This window comes from Ciconia boyciana, chromosome 18, assembly GCF_034638445.1.
Source record: "Ciconia boyciana chromosome 18, ASM3463844v1, whole genome shotgun sequence".
Classification (NCBI taxonomy): domain Eukaryota; kingdom Metazoa; phylum Chordata; class Aves; order Ciconiiformes; family Ciconiidae; genus Ciconia; species Ciconia boyciana.
The window spans coordinates 8,944,866-8,952,120 of NC_132951.1; the positions used below are offsets into that span (position 1 = coordinate 8,944,866).

At 47.8% G+C, this 7,255-nt stretch overlaps 1 pseudogene; it reads right to left on the minus strand.

Annotated features, from left to right (window-relative positions):
• Positions 1–403: 403 nt before the first annotated feature.
• Positions 404–6,978, minus strand: LOC140661399 (CMP-N-acetylneuraminate-beta-galactosamide-alpha-2,3-sialyltransferase 4-like; annotated as a pseudogene).
• Positions 6,979–7,255: the final 277 nt, after the last annotated feature.

Genomic DNA, 7,255 nt, shown 5'->3' on the forward strand with positions numbered 1-7,255 from the left:
TGATGGGTATGACTCTCTCTCAGTCCAGTCTGCTTAGGAAGGAGTTTGAAATCCCATGGCAGGTATCGCACCCTCACCCCCTCCCTTTCTCAGGGACTGAGGACCAGCTTAGCATCTCAGTTTAGTGCTTTTCACAAATAACTGATGAGCACAGGATGGCTGTTTACAAAACAGGAGGGCATTACCCAAGGCAGAAGGGTTGTGCAACGCTCCACCCTCCACCACAGCAGTCAGTGGTGGAAACCAGAGGCCAAGGGAGTAAAGGGCAAGCGCTCTGAATCTCTGGGATTCACGTCCCACCCAACATGCAACAGGACTGTGACCTGCTCAAAACAACATGGAACAAGCCCAGCTGGGATCATCAGTGGTGTCTGGAGGAGGCAGCAAGCAGCACAGCCCTCTCTCAGCAGTTCTGGGCCTGGAAGGAAGGGCTGGCTATGTCAGCAACCACCCCACCGGATCATTTTCAGCAGCCAGTTCCTCTCAGCAGTGACATTGTGCTGAAAGAGCTGCAGGGACAAGAGAGGCAAAGTTATAGATTATTTCTTACTGTGCCCCTCATCCTGCCCAAAAGGCACTGGATCCTGCCCAATCCAACTTTGCCTGCAGCCCCTTGCAGGACTTCCACTGCACAGGACCCTCATCACCACACTAGGACAGATGAAAGGCACCCTGAAGGTGCAAGCACCGGTGCCCAAGCTGCTCTCTGAGAACAAAGTATGTCCCAACACATTCCCCTGGCATGTGCCAGGAGGAATTTCCATGGGTAGCACCAGTGATAGCTACCAGACCTCTCAGGCGCTTGACTCCCAGCTTTGTCCAGTAGGTTCCCCTATGGAGAACACCCTAGTTTGAAGGGGAGGCATTTTCTACTTCTTTTTCCCGTGAGCAACCCATATTGTAATAATGTATTGGTGTCGTATTGTCATGGTTGCCGGAGTAACCAAAGCCTGCAATATTGACCTCTTGGCACATATGGAGGGCTAAGTTCAAAGCAATGATTCCTGTGGTGGCATATCTCTGGAAAGGAAAAGAGAGAACATCTGTTTAGGATTTCAGTCTCATACTTTTACAATACTGACACCAGCAACACCTTTGCAGCTGGGACCAGTACCTTCTTCCACAGTCAATATAGCAAAAAAAAAAAAGTAAATAAAAGAGGACAGGTGCATGGACAGCACTCCCAAAACTCAAACAAGGAGCATCTTATGAAAAGGTGCTGCAGAAGATGAGGGCTCATGAACATACAGGCTCTGGGTTGATAAAATATAGAGCTCCATGGAAATGAAAAAGCTTTGAATGGAAGAAATTAGCACGCTTTTTAACAAATCCACATCCATGACAGAGCCTATACAGGGTCTCTGCATCTCTGCCTTTTCCATGTGCCTTTTTGTGTGTATTCCCTGCTGGTGGCCCTCATGCGATACCTCACTTTTAATCCATGCATTAAATTCCTGACCTTGGCCTGTGTGCTACAAAACTGCCTTCTGCTCACGTAAAGCTAACATGGCCATGTGCAAAATCAAGTCCTGCCTTAAGCCTTGTGACTGCGCAGCACAGCGGCCATGCTCGCAAGCAGCTGAACACGCTCTCTGATCCCCCAAGCCTAACCGAGCACTTCGCGTTTCTCACCTGGATTGTCTCACTTTGCACTTTCCAAACATTTTAGCAGGGAAATGTACTTTTTTTTACAGAATTGCTTCAGCAGTCAGAGACTTGGCATGTAGTCTTGGCCCCGGCCAAGAGTCAGTGCATGACCTTGGACAAGGTTATATTACCACACCAGGCCTTCAAGTTTTTACTGCATTTGTTGCAGATTATAAACATCCTAGTAGTGCCTGGCAGGCTTAAAGTTAATTAAAGATCACAGAGCACCATCACAAAGATCGTCAGGACCAAAGACAAAGTATCATTAGATTCATTAATGAAATAATCCTCCATCGTGCAGTGAAGGGGAAATCTGCACTCCAGAAACAGTGGGCATGACAGCCAGCCTCAGGCCAGAGATCTGTGAGAACGGAGCGTTTCAAGGAATGCCAACCAAAATTCCTTCCATTTTACGCTACCTAGTTATCAGTAATGGTCTTCAGACAGGGAAAGCACAGGAACACGTATGAAAGGGCTTATACGGCACAGCTGCTCGTCACTGGAGAACCAGGTTTTCTGAGGTCTAGAACTACAGACAGAAATATAACTCTAAAAAGGGATTTGAGTGCAAAATGGCAAAGGGTGAAGGGGTAGACAGGGATAAGAATAACACTGCAGTGCTGTGACAGGTGGGGAAAAGTCTTCCTTTTCTGGGTAGGAGCAGGGCTCCAAACCTGAAGCACCATGCTACAGGAAAAGACTGCATTTACTAGGGGAAGGGACTAGCTAGTCTAATGAAAAGGTTTTCCTTCCCCTTGCATGGCAGTGAAGCAATCAGGGATAAGGGAAGACACAGAACACTGATGCTCATCTGTCTGCTCTCCAGTATGGTCTCATACCCTACTTGACACGTTCAGCTGCAGCAGTTTGTACGTCGCTTCATAGGTGACATACGGGTTGAGAATACCGAGCTGAGAGACATTCCCGTTCCACTCCTGGGGGGGCCGGCACCAAAACCCACCTTCATCTGTAGGAGAGAGGCAGAGAGATACTTAAGGCATGCCCATGCACACCAAGCAGTACCATGATAAACATCCGTGAGTTAGCTGTGGTCTACTGCTCTGGCGGGGTGCTCGGAAGGACTCAGGAGAGTTTGGAGGAACAAAGGATCTCCTGGTCTTTTCCACTCATTCCCATACACCTGTCTCCAATGTGGCTGAGACTGGGGTCTTTCTAATTAGTGAAAAATAAGGTCTCAGGTGCATTATACAGCTCATTAAATATTTGAAAGATATATGATTATTAGAGCTATTGAATATGTCACTATAAATAACCTGGTTTCAACCTTCCCTCATTAAAGACATCTCACCTTATTTCTTGTTTTCACTAATACTTCCCTAAGCCAGAGGAAATCCAGTGGCTTGGATGGGACAAACACCACCAGTGTATCATTGTCATTGTCTTCCAGAGGGTTGGGCAGAGCCGATTCAGGGAAGAAGAGATGAATACTCATTCTTTTGCCCACATCTTTCTTGTGCTTTTTTACTGGAGCATCATTTAATCTGAGAATCAAAGCCAGAATTTGTCCAGTTTCAGTATCCCTTGTTCCCAACCATGGAGGCAGCTGTGTGCTGTCAGATACATGACTGGGTGTGTGAACTCACTTGAGGGCACCGACACACATTATGGCCCAACCTGGCAGCCTGGTTCCACGGTATGGGGCACTTCACACAGACACACCAATAGTTCCTCCTTTGTAATAAAAAGGCAGACAGCAGTGGCAGACAACCACTATTTTTCAGATAGGGAAGTGAGGCACAGAGAAATTAAATTACTTTTTCAAGTCAGAGTAAAAATGCATGTAGCCCTGTGACACTGGGATTGCCTGTCACTCCACCGAGCTGGAGATGGCTATCCAGCTTCCAGGTACAACATCTGTGAATGAGCGGTACAAATTCTGGCTCATGCAGCGCCTGTGTTTGGCCATGAACTGCAAGAAAGTTATTTGATTACCTGAGCTGACGGATCCTAGATGTTATGTTTGCCAGGCAAGAAAGTCACATGCACATTATCACTCCTCAGCCTCTGCTTAATTGTGAAGGCTTTAGCAAGGATTCTGTACCTTATGATAACGTGGTGAGAGTCAATCATTTTCCCAAAGCGTTGGCCATGGATGGAGCCATTGCTGACCATAATGCACCTTTGGCATCATGAGCTGGCAAAAGAATAGATTGCAAGAGATTAAGTCCTTCTCTGACAAGTGTCTCCACCAGGTTAGATCAGCATCCCCTGAGGGCCTTTTTGATGTTCCCAGGTAACTCCTGGGATGGCATCAGAGGAGTGAAGACCTGACTAGTAGGACTCTGGCTGTATCCTGGCCAGATGGGTCTTATCTTAGTGACCATAAGGCAATGCAGTGCCATCAACATACCAGGAAAATTGTGAGGGATCTCTAGTTAGCCAGAGGATACAAGACACTAAAAAAATGGAGAGAAAGTCAAGTGCAGATACCCAGAAGACCAGTAACTAGGAGAGTGAACCTCTGCTTGAGGCATGCAGTGTATTGTGGAGAGGAAAAACGAGAGGACACAGAATAATTCCTCTAATGAATGAGAAGAAAGAAGAAGGGCCCAAATGAAAGTGTTTGCCAACAGCTGCCACAGTCTACTTTGCTTTCTGCTCTCCCTGAAAGTGGGCAGGCAGAACTGAGGGAGGCACCCAACTTTCCAAGCCCTGGACTGTCACACTTGGGATGGAGTTAGAGAAAAAAAAAAATAGATGGGACGCGGTAATACTGAGAACAGAGATGACAGAAGTTGAAGGGAGGGAGCTGGGATCTAGCAGCTTAAGTTCATCAGTACGAGAGCTGCTTGAAAAAGCATGTTTAAAAGGGAGAGAAAGAGAAACCTACTGAGAGAGGAGATGAACAGTGACAGGAGTGAGAAGCAGAGAGGACTGTGAAGTTGAGCACTAAGAGACAGAACTTTGAGTAGCTGCAGAAACCAGGGCTCTCAACCCACCCAGCACTTCCCTCGCACGCCTGCTCCCCGAACACCCATCTCCAGCTCAGCCTTCGTACCGGGCAAAGGATCCAGGCAGCTCCTGCTATGGAAGAAGCTGCAATGTGGTAAAAGCAGAGAGAACTGGAAGACAAGACGTTGAAGAGTCATCTTCAGGGAAGAAATGTGGCCCCACCACTGCCAATGGGCCAACTCTCCTTTTTCTTCTGCTCTAAAGAGATAGTTTTCATCCTTTCATAAAGTGCCAGGACACTTTACATGGGAGAGCCAGCTCAAACACCACTCTTGTCACATCCATTTGCCCAACCTTGTCCAAACTGAGGCATTTTTCCACATAAAAGGCATGCACTTTATGACCAGCGCTACCAGCAACCGAAGCTGCTCCGTAGTACCTCACACTGAAAAAGGCAAAAGGCACCGACCCACTCAATATCTTCACTCCGTTGGCATTTGGTAACTTCTACAATGGCTCCTGCTTTGTCCACAGGAGCACTGCTGTCAGCCTTCCCCTCTCCCTCCCTCCTGGTACTGCTAGAGCCTGGAGTTAAAGCACTTCCCCCGTCACCACCATCACAAACTATGATCTTTTCTCAAAAGCATGCCATCCAGTCAGTCCAGATTTCCCCTGGTGCCCAGCTGTATTTCCATCTCCCCTGCAGCACTCAAGGCTGCCCATACAGGGGAGGCTCTCCAGCTGCACAGTGTCTGTCCAAGACACGACAATGCTGAGGGAAGAGCATTGCAATACCTGAGCTCTGCAGCCAGAAGGGCAGTTTATGGAACCACAGAACTTTTTCAAGCTCTCTTCTAAAACGTCTGTCCATGAGCAAGTATAAGGATTTGCTGGTCAGGAAAGGCTTCCAGTGAGATTCAAACCTAGCAAGAGAGATTCAGAGAGGCAGCAGTTTAGGGACGAGAGGAGCAGTCACAGCAGTATTAGACACAAGGACTAGGGCAGCTGAAGCAGGCTGCATAATGAAGAGCTTTGGAAAGCTACTGAGCTATCCTGAAGTACTTTCCATGAATGACCTACGTCTTTTAAATACAGTCCTTAGCGCTGTTTCTAATCCACCTTCTGAGCAGCAGTGACAGCAAAATCTCATTTCCCTCCAGTTCTGGCCCCCCAGTTTCTCTTCCTTTTCAGTCACGCCTCTTTCTGTACATGTTTGGGGAACACTTATTCATCCTCTCATTGTTTATCCACAAAAGGAGAGAGGGGCAGCATTCCAGTTACATTTCCTATTTCGTTTATTCATTCACTTCATGCCAAAGCTCATGACACCCATGACAAAGCCTCCCTGCACACTGATCATTACATCTTTTCCTCTCTGATTGTCCTTCAGAGGACATTTTATGCACACATCTATATTGCGTCATTCTGCTGGCCTGTCAACTCACTTGTAATGATGTCAAGATGCCATTGTGCAACAGTTAGCTGAACTTACTTCTATTTTCCTTCCTGCGTATCTGCACATAAACCCCTGGCTGCCAGTCTCCACCCATCAACAGCCACTGAGACACTGATTCATCTCTCAACAAAATTCCCCCCCCAAAATGAGACATGGTTAACAAACCTTCCTTTCTCCACACAAAGCGTCTCTGGCAAGCACCAAGATTCTTCCTGTCAAAGAAACGAGGTTCTTTTCCTACTAGCCCTTCCTAAAAGCTCTCAGACTGTGGCCTGAGAATCAGTCTCTTAAACAGGTTTACAGATGTAGGATTTTGAGTTCCTGACCACTTCTGTCCCATGAACAGCACCCTCCACCTGCCAAGAGCACTTAAAGGGCCCCTTTACACAAAGGAATTTAGGTGAAAACATCTGTGGAGAGCTAATGCCAAAGTTAGGTCAAGCTGTTCAGGACCGTGAACAACTTGAGTTTTAGAATATCATTGGCCTCAGGTAAGCCTCAGTCATTCCTCCAGATAGAGGCAGGCAATGAATAGCACTGTGGGATGTCCACAAGCTGGAAGTGACCATCAGCACCAGGGGATCTCTGCTCCAGTCTAGCTAAGGCACCTCCAGGCTCACTGACGCTGTTTCATCCTGCTACTTTTCTGTCTGCCCTGCCCTCAAGTCACTGCCAGGCAGAACACAGTCCTCCAAGTCCCCAAAGGATTCACACCTTACTGCGGGAGCTGTTTCTCATCCAGGTTTTACCCTGGGAGGGTGGTTGCCTACTCTTTCCACAATAATGAATTGTCCCCCACCACTAGCCCAGACCACAGTAGCACTGAGGTCAGAAAAGGGAAGAAAAAAGGGTAACTTATTCAACGTGACTTTCACGTGAATTCATCACCGAGTAGTACAGGCCCTGCACGCACAGACCTGCAGAAGGCACTGGAGAGGCTGACACAGGCGGAGCAGCCGCATGGCCACAGCACTGCAGCTAGGACCACCCCACTGCACAGCCCACAGGAGCTCTGCCCCTGACTGCATCTCCCCAGCCCCTGCAGCCGTCAGACCTGCAGAAGAGCAGAGCCTGTTTCAGAGTTTGGAGCCTCCAAGTGGCTGTATTTGAGTTAGCCCCTTGCTAGACAAAATTAAACGGGGCCTTCTAGTGATGAGCCCTAGTAAATGCAGCATCCTTTTCCCCAGCAGCTAAGGACATTTGCTTGCAAGCTCAAGCCTCACAGCACTCCAGGAATCA